Source organism: Alosa sapidissima, chromosome 21 (genome assembly GCF_018492685.1).
Source record: "Alosa sapidissima isolate fAloSap1 chromosome 21, fAloSap1.pri, whole genome shotgun sequence".
In the NCBI taxonomy this organism is placed as follows: Eukaryota; Metazoa; Chordata; class Actinopteri; order Clupeiformes; family Clupeidae; genus Alosa; species Alosa sapidissima.
Window position 1 is genome coordinate 8,978,307 of NC_055977.1, and position 11,972 is coordinate 8,990,278.

Consider the following 11,972-nt stretch of genomic DNA (forward strand, 5'->3'; position numbering starts at 1 on the left):
GCAGCAATACATTCTAATGCTGTAGAGTGTGTTGATCCCACTTTCGATTTCAAAACAATGCATTTCAGCCAGGGATGGATTACTGCACGGGCCTACCGGGCCCATTAAAGTATTGGCCATCCCCCAAATGCACCAGAATACAGGAAATCACATCAAACAAATGTAAACATTTCTGGATCTACACACACACATATGCGACAATTAGTGGGGGACCCTTAATAGATCTGGGCCCAGGGGCCCGAAAGTTCATAATCCGTTCATGATTTCAGCTACACGTGGCACAGATTTGTGGGTAGGCTAATGCAGTTCGTTTTGGGCTACATTCATTGCCCATACATCTACTGCAACTTACAGTAATCACATGACAACTCACACTTGAAGCTATAAGAAGATATCTTGATCACTCTGCATCGGTCATTTGTTTGACAGTTTTTACTCTTTTGTTTTTCAAAATCTAGCGCAAAATTAAACACTTATAACTATAGGCTGTGAATAGACTACTGAATTCATGAGCTCCCTCTCTCTCATACTAGCGTTCGGTTTAGAACAGGCTACTCTACAGGCTACCATTGCTGTTTGGGAAGGCAAATAGACCCTTTCAACAATAAAAACAAAAACAATGCTTGAACGTTCTATTTGGGCCCCAATCTACTTCCTCTGCATTAAGATAACATATGGAATGTTAAAAAGGAACTCTTGTGGGGCCAACTATGATGCTGATAATGGAACTCTCTTGAAAGGGTCCATAGGCCTACTTTACGTTTGATAAAGGGGTTTCCTTAATGTTGAAAAATTATTTTGCACTTGCTGGTAAAACGATGCACAAATTATCATTATTTTGTCATATTCCCTCAGACTGTTGGCATTATAGGTTTCTGCATATATAGGTCTACTGTAAATAGGCCAAGACAGTTTAATGATATGTAGGCCTATTTTATTCTTGTAGGCTATATAAGAAAAGGCCAAGGTTGTCCTAAGCACTGTTTTATTTTATTTCTGTATTGTCTTACCTCAACAATAGGATACAGCTCCGTGAAAAGAATCAGATACACATAGCTTTATAAATCTATAAAGTTAAAAAAAAAAAAAAAAAATTATGCTGTATTTGACTGAAATTTACACTATTATTTTTTTCATTTTAATATATGATACAAACCTCAGTTTAGATAATCATATTCACACATTGTTTTTTTGCCTAATTGACAACCATAACCATGATAATTGATAACGTAAAATTGATGTGCACCTTGAGCAAATGATAAACATTCTTTCAGGATACGTTTACATTTTTTAACTGCCTCGAATTGCATCGAATCGTACTGAATAATTTTTATGAACATGCATCTTTTCTTGTATCGAATTGTGCCCATGTATCTACATGCGAATTGGATTATCTTTTACAGTACATGAGCGATTCACACCCCTAATACACAAACACACACACAGACACACACACACAGACACACACACAGACACACACACACACAGGTACTCAACTCTGTGTGGGGGGTTTCCAAGCCACATCATCAGCTTCTCCTCCTGTTTGATCCCCAGTTTCTCAAGAAAGGAATGTGAGGAATGTGGAGAGAAAGACAGACAAAGATACATAGGGGTAGATGAAGGCAAACTCCTTACACACACACACACACACACACACACACACACACACACACACACACACACACACACACTCACAAACACACACACACACACACACACACTCTCTCTCTCTCTCACATACAAACACATGATCACAGTGTAGTAACACATGATCACAGTGTAGTGCAGATGTGTGGGAGAGATTTAATCAGTTCCATTATAAACCCCTGGAGTATTTCAGTGGAATTAGCTTTGGCTTCCAAAACAATCATTGCGTAACATAACATGATTTCCACACATTAATAATTTCCCCACATTTTTTGTTGTTTGGGTGGTCTTCCCAGTTATAATTTGGCCAGTTCACCACCAAATGTCTGACCGACGCTCTATGGGAATTGGCAGAAGAATAGCTCAATTAACCTCTGTGCTATATTTAGTGACAGTTGGGGATAAGAGCATCGGAAAGTGCCTCATGTTTATATAGTGAGGTCATCTCTCCTCTTCCCTCGTCTCCACTGGTTACTCACACCATAGACCCTCCCATGGGACCCAAATGACTTTCACAGGCACTCCACCTCCCCAAAGAAGACAAAAGTATTAGTTCTGGGGGGCTGAAATATTCCCACACGTTCTGCTTAAGAACTGTATGGCACTGGTAAGTAATAAGTGATAAAGCGAGGTTTGACATAGCGTCGTCTGTTCATCCTAGCTCAACTCGTTTTACTAATGCCAATCCAGGATGAGTAGGAGCGACTATGTCAAGCCAAGTGTAAGTAATTCAGGATGTGTGTGCGTTTTCGTTTCTGCTCCAAAGTGCCCAGGGTTGGAATAAAAAAGACGCTGAAAATAGCGTCATTCACACAAAGTGAACAGCCGCTTTTGATATAGACTAACAATGAAGTAAAGTTATCCTTTTTGGAATGGGGAATCATGACTATTTCTGTAAAACAGCAGAAGTAGGCGTGGTAGACCAACTGAATGCAAATTTACGTATGCACCCACGTGTGAGTGCTTGTCTCGGCACGCAACATCATTAAGAAAGTGCTTGCCACTGCAAAGATGCACACAGTATGATATACCTTAATATTATAGTTGAAAATACCTTCGAAAACTTGCCCCTCCACTTCCAATCAACTACAGTAGGCTATTCATCAAATGTCTATCAATAAAATAAGCAAACAATGAGTACCTAGGCCTTATGTTAATAATTATAAGGCTATCACAATTAAAACAATAACCATATGGTAGTAGGCAGACAATCTGTTTTGTTTTGCAAGCAAATACATTTAGCAAATACTTTATAAATGGAATAAAGCTCCTTAAAAATTAGCACGGAGGTCTGATGTGAATGACAGCTAGCTGAACCAATAAGACGACATAATTACCATTAGAATTATCTTAGCTTGGCTGTTAGCCTGGTGGGGACCAGGCTAGGTGCAGTGAATAAATCCCCATGGTAACTTATGTGCCATCTCTTTTGTGAAACCAAATCAAGGCTAAATTCATCCATGATGACCTAAAAGTCCCAGCTTAATCCCTTATCTAGGTTTTGTGAAATACCCCTCTGGATCTGCCATAACCAATCGCTATCGTTTGGTTGTGACGCATGTCTAGCTCAAACTAGCGCACGACCTCAACGTCATCGTTCTCAGCCACTCCCTCTGTTTGCTGATTTGACTTGCAAAATTTTGCATGAGAAAACCCGCGAATATACCGCAGACCCAGACGACGTACTGAGGGAAATGAAAATTGAGTGGAAGTATGTAGGAGGGCGGAGCCAGGCTAAGGGCTAAGGGCTACGGCCTAAGCCTACCCAAATATTGTGTCTTGCCCAATGCACACCCAAACAAAGCCCAGGTTTAGTAGTAACATACAGTACAACCAAATGTAGGGTCTGGGGACTCACCATTCAAGGGGCGGGATAATCGGTTGTCTTTCAAATTCCCTCTGCACGCAATAGGATAACGCTACAACTCATGAGTCCCATGCGTTTTCCCACCAGCGGAGCTAGTTGGCTAACTTACAGTTGCCAACTTACAGTTTTTTCTGAATGCTTAAACACAACCGTGATTCTTATAGCACAATTTCTAAAACTATTAATACTTATAGCAAAACCACTCACTGAGTGAGCAATTTTGTAACATACACACACAACTGTAGGTACAATCCACTAACCTGACTCTCGCCAGATGAATTTCGTTCTGCCTAGCTCCACTGAGAGTGATTTTGGCACCAGATTTTATGGTAGAGCCAATCAGGATGTGAGATGTGACGTAGATGTGACGTAGCGTAGAAGCGACTGTGAGACTGTTCTCAGCGTCATGGGCAGGGATGGATTACTGCACGGGCCTACCGGGCCCAGGCCCAGGGGGCCCTGAAGCCTAAGCCTTTGCATGGAATCATTGCCTCAATATCAACAAATCAGGATGGAGGCTATGAATCTGATTGAATTTAGTATTGGTCATCCCCAAAATGCACCAGAATACAGGAAATCAAATCAAACAAATAAAAAAAATTCTGGGGGAGGACCCCCAAACCCCCCCCCCTCCCACATATGCGACAATTAATGGCGGGCCCTTACGTAATACATCTGGGCCCAGGGGCCCAAAAGTTCATTATCCGTTCATGGTCACGGGTTGGCTTCGATGTGAGTGGTTGAAGTAGCACGTCAATAGATGACGGACAAGTGGCTTATCCAATCATATGCAAGAATTTTTGATAAGGCCCAGCCTTCTGAAACACCTCTCCAATGGATCAATTCCAGATGGATGAGTGGAGCTAGGCGGAACGAAATACATCTGGCGAGAGTCAGGTTAACAATCCACTGCACAGCACTCTTTTTGCGGAACTGTAAACACAACCAAAGTCCTTTTAGGCAAGTCCCTCCACTCGGCGGCCAATAGCAACACTTTTTGGGCACTCATCGGGCATCCTATTCAGCAGAAATGCGCGTGCGCAAGGCTTCACGACACCAATCTTGCTCCAGCAGGGAGTTCACAACACATGATTGGCAAGATGTCTTACAAAAAAAAGCTCACCGAAAAAGAAGAAGGGTTCACTGGCCTGTTCTTCTTCAGTGAGTTTTTTTTGGCAGTTGAATAAGGCGAATTTGTGGTTTAAATATAGCCTACAGTAGTTGTTTCTAGCCTACCCACAAGTGGTTCAGTTTCACTTGTGCAGATGCGCACATTGAATGGACACTCCACTGGGCTACCATTTCATTGTATGCCTCTATATTTGATGACACTAAATTAAGAAGTAGGCTATATCTTGATCGGGGAAACTTTTAGTTTATTTTTCTTTCAGTCCGATAATAGCCTACAACTGTTCCTTCAATTGTGCCGCAAATTAAAGGTTGTATCAGCGATGGTGGGGTAACGTCACTTCTGTTGATGTTCAAACAAAACAGAGAGCGAGCTTGCTATTCCCTTTCCCTCCCTCCCTCTCGTGCAATTGAAACTCTCCTGAACACGCATCTCGATGGTTATTGGTTGGAACACTTTATTTGCCTTTGAGTGGTTGGCAACACTTGTTGTTAGCAATTGTTTTTGTGTGCAGATCTCAGAGCCTAGGCTGCCTACAGTGACACGTTTTTTTGACGGCCTGCTTATGGGGCGGGCAGCTAGCGGATCATTAGGAAAGATTAGATGAATGTGATCATTTATGTTTGAGCCTTTTTTGGGCCTGCGATCGCTGATACAACCTTTAACAGACAGAAGCACGGCAGGGCACACCCCCAATGAAAATGAATGAATGGAACACAGAACCTCGCTTCTCTCTCGTCAGTCACTGACAGTAGAATGCATCGGGAAAAACACTGTTCACCAAGTCATGATGATCAGCTATTGGCGCGGTACAGAATCAGTGTGTGATGTTTATCCTACTGAGAGTTCTCTTAGGCCATGTATGAAAACTAGTATTGCCCGGCAATACTACATTAAAATGTGTAATCACCGTGGCAACGGCAATACTGGCGGGACACAATCTCTGTCTTTCTTCCGCTCTTGTTGGCTTGTGATGAGGAATGCTTGTGGTCTGTAATGGGGGATGCATGTGGTTTCATAGCTTGTTTAGATTTTGGGTTGATTTGAATCTCATTTTTGAAAGTGGATGTAATGGGAGTGAAGGGAATGAGGGTTACAGTAAACGAATCCCCTGATTCCCCTAAGTGTGTTAAATCCATCCTCTGACCAATTTCTGTTTTTGGAGAAAGAAAAGCCCAAACACTTAAAGGTGCCATTCACAATGTGTTTTGTTGTTGTTGTTTTAAAAGATTTGTTTATGGGCTTAATTTGGGCCTTTATTGATAGGTCAGTGGAGAGTACTGTATGTAACCAGGAAGTGAATAGGAGAGGGATGGATAGTGGGATTGAGAAATGACTTCAGATCTATTAGTGGCAGCCGTGGCCTACTGGTTAGGGCTTCAGGCTTATAACCGAAGGGTTGCCCGTTCGATCCCCGACCATAGGAAAAATGTGGGTGGGGGAAGTGGTTGAGCACTGCTCTCCCATGCCCACATCCACGGCTAAGTGCCCTTGAGCAAGGCACCTAACCCCTCACTGCTCCCGAGCACCGCTGTAGCAGGCAGCTCACTGCATTGGGATTAGTGTGTGCTTCACCTCACTGTGTGCTGAGTGTGTTTCACTAGTTCACAGATTGGGATAAATGCAGAGACCAAATTTCCCTCACGGGATCAAAAGAGTATGTATACTTATATAGATCAGACTTGAACCTGGACACCGGACCCGTATGTGGTACCAGGTGCTGCCACTAGTGACAACTTTTTGTCAAAAAAAAAAAATGTTGTGAACTATTTCAGCCAATCAACAGATTGCTTCTGGAATATGGAAGGGAGGACGTAATTTAACTGGCTATGACGCTCAAATATCAACATCCTTTCATCAGTCACAGACTGTAAGTTTAGGTGGCTAAATTCATCCTCTCCGAGTTCATTTTTGGCGGATGAAGGCCTGCTGAAGGTCTCCTCACTCCTTCAAATAGTGGAAACATCCTTGTCATTCTTGTTCAGTTTGCAAATTGTTCTCATGGACCTGCTGTGTGTGGTATTAAAATCATATGTAATTTCTAAAACAAGTGTAGAAAATGTTTCAATACCAACGATTCTGCACTTTCCTTTCCATTTAGTAGATGTGTGTGTATATAGAGGTTACGTCAGGCTGATTCATTTCATCAGCAGGGATTCTGTAAAAGCCTTCTAACATCATAGCTGATCAGGAATGCAGCTCTGCAAATAGCATTACCTGCATACCAGCAGCAAATGACTGTGTGCAACCCACTCAACCACACTTTATGTTTACAGCAATGAGTCAGTAGGTCATCAACATCAAGTGGAATGTAACAAACACAGTTTCTTTTACATCAGTACACGTGTATCCATGAGTGACATTAAGTGTTCCTTTAGGTCATACTGTAGTGCTGTGTGCTAATGGGGTTATTAGCTCAAATCCCTGGGAACACGACTACTTGTGAACACATAGCTCCTTTGTAGTGTAAGCTTGGAAAAGGTGGTTAACCATGAATAAATGGAAATGTAGACCTACTGTAACATCCTCCTCCTCTACTGAGCTATGAGCCACTATGTGTCTACAGGTTATGAGTCAGGTATGTGTCTGTTAAAATAGATATACTTTTGTGAGGCTGATACATTATTGGCTAAATTAAAAACTATAATTTCTCTCTTTTATAGACCTTGAATAGATTGCTGGAGATCAGAAAGTAGTGGAGTTTGACAAGGATAATTGAAAAAAGGAAATTGTCAAAGAAAAACAAAAAAAATATGGATGGAACACAATAGCCCTGAACAATAGAGAAGATGTGGCTGCGAGAACATACGTTTGGTGTCTGTAGAACTGTTGCCATCTACTGGTTGTACTCAATTCTGTTATAATTTCTCTTGTAATTAATGAATTGAGAATACTTCAAAATGACAAGCAAAGAAAATGAATGAATAACAAGAATATATTCTTTAAAAAAAGACCCATACAACCTCACCTACATTTCCCGCACATGTACACCAATTGTTCTTCTTTACCACATGATACAGCATTTTCTATCCTAACCCTATCCAACTGATGTCCTAAACCTACCTATCTCTTAAAACTATTCATTTGTTGTGTTTTGTTTGTCTCATACGTTTATTTCATTGTGCTTACCACAGTCCAATACCTGGATTTTGTGTTCTGGATATATGTAAATATCATCCATGTACTCTCTGGTCGTCTGGTAGACACTGAAGGCGACATGTAGAAGTCCGTTTCAGCTGCTGTTTCATCTGCAGCCAGAAGATGGCGGCAAAGTACAACGGAGGAGCCACATCATTGTTGCAGAAAGGTGTTGGGTTGCATGCATCCATTTCTAAAACTAATGTGCATGGAGGAATAAGAGTTTATATGTTGCAGAGTTTATATGGTTGTACAGAGAATCAGCGCTAATCACCTCCACACCTCTGGCATGACGCAGTAAAGGTTTACCACACTGATTGGCTCCACAAAGGTCCAACATGCTGCTGCTAACTCACCATGTGCTTTATTGTCTAAACCCCATTCTGTTTTATTAACATTTTCCCAAATAAACATACAGGAGAATGTAAACTCTGTACATCGCTGTAGATGACAGATAAAATGGCGTGGCACATTACACAGCCACATATTGTACACGTGCCGTTTGCATCTGTTGAGAAACAACTTATATGCAGAACATACCACACATAGTCTTACGTCCTTCATACTCTGGTAATGACCCTGACCAACTGGAGATATTAAACACTACACTTAGACCCAATTTGCTGAGTTTGTGTGGTTCTAGAACTAGAACCTTAACTGGAACCTGAGTGTGAGATGAAATGAGTCCACAATAGGAACACAGTTTTATGAAGCTAGCTAGCTCCACTCAATACTAATTTGATAGCTCTCAATGCTGGCTAAGTGAGACTTGACATATGGTGTTATGGAAAATTACACTGCGCAGGTACAGTGTTCACTATACGTGTGTATATGTGTGTGTGTGTGTGTGTGTGTGTGTGTGTGTGTGACGGAATGGTGTTCAGAGTACAGAGCTCCAGCTCTCAGCAGATCCTGGTGATAAGGAGTTTGAGACACCCAGACAACGGATTCTGCCGTGAGGTGATGTCTGCAGGAAAGAAAAAAAGGGGCCCGCCTCTGTCCTCTGTTCTACGGCGGGATGCGATGGCGGAGAAACAGAAAATCTATTACACTCTCATCTCTCCTCACTGTCATATCCAATCTGTGTCTCAATCTTTTATCCTTAGTTCACTGCAGCAGAGAGGGGGAGGTGGAGGAGAGAGGGAGAGAGAGAGAGAGAGAGAGAGAGAGAGAAGAGGGAAAGGAGGGTAGAAAGAGAAGGTATAGAGATGAAAGAAAGACAAGGGAATGGGGGGGTATACTGACTTTCTCTATGGTTTGTGGAGAGAGAAAGAAGGAGAGAATGATAGAGAGAGAGAAATAGAGTAGGAGAGAGAAAGGAGGGTAGAAAGAGAGGATAGGAGAGATGAAAGGGAATGGGGGAAAATATACTGACTTTATCTCTCTATGGTTTGTGGAGGGAGAGAAAGAACGAGAGAATGGAAAGAGAAATCAATATAAAAAGAGAAGGGCGACGGGGGGAAAGCCAAATTTTTCTGTTTGTGAGTTTGTGTGTGTGTGAGCAGGAGAGAGAGAGAGAGAAAGAGAGATGGAGACAAAAAAGAAAGAGAGAGAGACAGAGAGGGGAGAAAAGGCCAAGAGAGAGAGAGGCGCTGAGAAAGAAACAGACAGACAGAAGCACAGACAGCGAGTTTGAGTTTATTACCTAAGAGACGCGCTGGTGCACCCGTTGCCCCCACCCCCACCCCCTTCTGCTGCCCCCCAGCCCTTTGCCATGGTTACCAGACTGGCTCCCGACACAGACGGCTAATGTGTTTTTGGGCAACAGGGAATGAGTGGGATACTAATGTTGTCACACACACACAGACACACACACACACACACACACACAGACACACACACACAAACACACAGACACACACACTACACACACACCTACCTAAGTCTGTTAGTCTGGTAGATAGATAAATGGATAATTACATGAATATATAATAAATCAGATAGATTGATAGAATTACATGAAAACAACTCCACCATGAACTTTGAAGAATGAAAAAGCCTTTTATTTTTTGTTTGACACATATAATTCCACTAAATTTGATAAATTCACTATGATGAATTGAGGGAAACATAAAATATAAAACATTAACACAGAACACATGTACTCCAACACAAATCTTCCTGCAGATTTCATAACTCTCTCTCTCACAGCATGTCTATAGCACTGGCTATATAGCCTGACTAAGATGCATCTGAATTCTCACAAGAGGAAGGGGTCGCGACCTTAGACCGTCCTCTCTTTGGTCACGGCCTGAGGCCGGACGATAGGGCCTGTCCCCAATGATGACCCCTTATGTGGGACACTTGTGAGGTCCAGTATACTCTAACTAGGGTGCTCATCTACATCAGATGTGCTGCAGCCACATGGGTATTAGACAGAGACTTTTATTTGTCCTTCATCTCTGAAGGTTGCTGCCAAAATGCATGTGGCCTTGTTCCCAAGGACCTCACCTGTGACCTTACATGACATCACAGGTTAAGGGTCTCAGGGACAAAGAGGCATGCTGGAAGTTGTAGTTCTACTCACATTTCATTCAGTAGAACGGTCGGAAGATTGCATTAGAATCATTCATGTGATCTTTTAGTATTTGCTATCACATGTTGCAGTACACAGTGATATTTATATCTCAATATTCACAAATGATGCGTTGATTCACTTAGTTTACACAAGACAATTGGACAATCACATTGCTAGAGGTGACTACTGGGAAGTCTGACGATTCAGATCGAGACGCCCCACATCTGATTTCCTCTTACCATGTCCCTCGTCGAAAAAGAGGAGTGTCCCGCACCTCAAACCCAAGGAGTTCCAAAATGGCTGGCTGTTTCAAAATGGCTGCTGTCCGACCGGGTCGAACCCTGCATCTGTAGGGAGAAGACAAATGTGTGTTAAAAAGATAATTCGCTCCAACAAGAATCCACACGAACTGCACTGCACCGTCTCACACCCATTGTACCTAGTGCAGACGCTGGAGACTTGGCTTTGGCTCTACAATAGGAAAAAGAGGGGGTAAAGGATTTGTGTGAGAATGCCCCCTAGTGGCAGACAAAGAGCACAGCTGACAGACACCCTGAACTGCCTGAACTCTAGTCTGGGTGAGCAAAAGGACCGTTTAAAACCCATACCACACACCGTGTCCCCTTTACCTTCAAAAGGACTGCAAGTAGGTCCATAGACGCCCAATGTCATCACAGAATCGTACAATTGCATAAGGTACACAACCCAAACATACAACCGATTCAGACAAAGTGTCAGACGCTTGCTTTACCATTTTCTTCTTTGTTGTTCCTTCCCTTTTTGCGCAGCGCAAGTTGCGTTGGGGAACGCTGTAAAGTCAAAGTCGTGCTTATTACATAAACACCCAACACAGACCCATTTAAGAGGCTAGCATACGATGCACCCACAAAGTCTCCACTTGCCGCTCCTCTGAGCCGAGTCAGAGGCTGAAGCCGAGTCTGGGAGGGGGAAAAAAAACAGAAACGGAAAACTTGTCCTCTTAAATGATGAGGCGAAACTTGACGGCGTGCGCCTCGGAGTGATGGAACATGCATGTGCGCCGCTGCCGCTGTGCTGCTTTGGGTGAAAAAAAATGAAAATCGGCCACACAGGTGTGAACGAGGAGAGCACATGCTAACACAGATGCTAACGCACGCTAACGTTACCCGCACCAGCACACAAAAGAGCTGAGCACTGCTCGCAGCCCGGCGAGGGGAAACTAGACTCTATCTCCCTCTTCCCTTTTTCTCTCTCTCTCTCTCTCCCGTTTTCTCCCTCTCTCCCTCTCTCTGTTTCCCTCTCCCTCTCTCTCTCTCCCTCTCCCTCTCTCTCTCTATCCTCTTTGTCTCTCTGGTCAGGGATCTCTCCCCTGTCCCAGTTTCAGCTCTGCTGTGGCGCTCTGTTGCAAGAGGCATGCAGGAGAGCTGGCAGGGAGAAGGAAGTGTGCAGGAGCGAAGAGGAGGAGAAGAAGAAATAAAGGACAAAAGAAAGAGAGAGAGAGAGAGAGAGAGCGGGAGAGGCAGAGAGAGAGAGAGAGAGAGAGCTGGCAGAGACGGCCGAGGCAGCTCTCTCTTTTTTCGTCTATGCGTACAATAAAATGATCGCCTTGCAACCCCTTTTCAACACCCCCAACCAAACACACACACACATGCACACACGCACACACATACACACACATGCACACACACACAGAC

At 43.1% G+C, this 11,972-nt stretch overlaps 1 long non-coding RNA gene across 1 annotated transcript in view; it reads right to left on the reverse strand.

Moving 5' to 3' along the window:
- Positions 1-9,762: 9,762 nt before the first annotated feature.
- The window catches only part of LOC121696340, a 15,239-nt gene continuing 13,029 nt past the window's right edge, over positions 9,763-11,972 (reverse strand). Inside the window, exon 2 of the long non-coding RNA XR_006026293.1 lies at positions 9,763-10,646. This is a non-coding gene — a long non-coding RNA (uncharacterized LOC121696340). The remainder of the gene's footprint in view (positions 10,647-11,972) is intronic.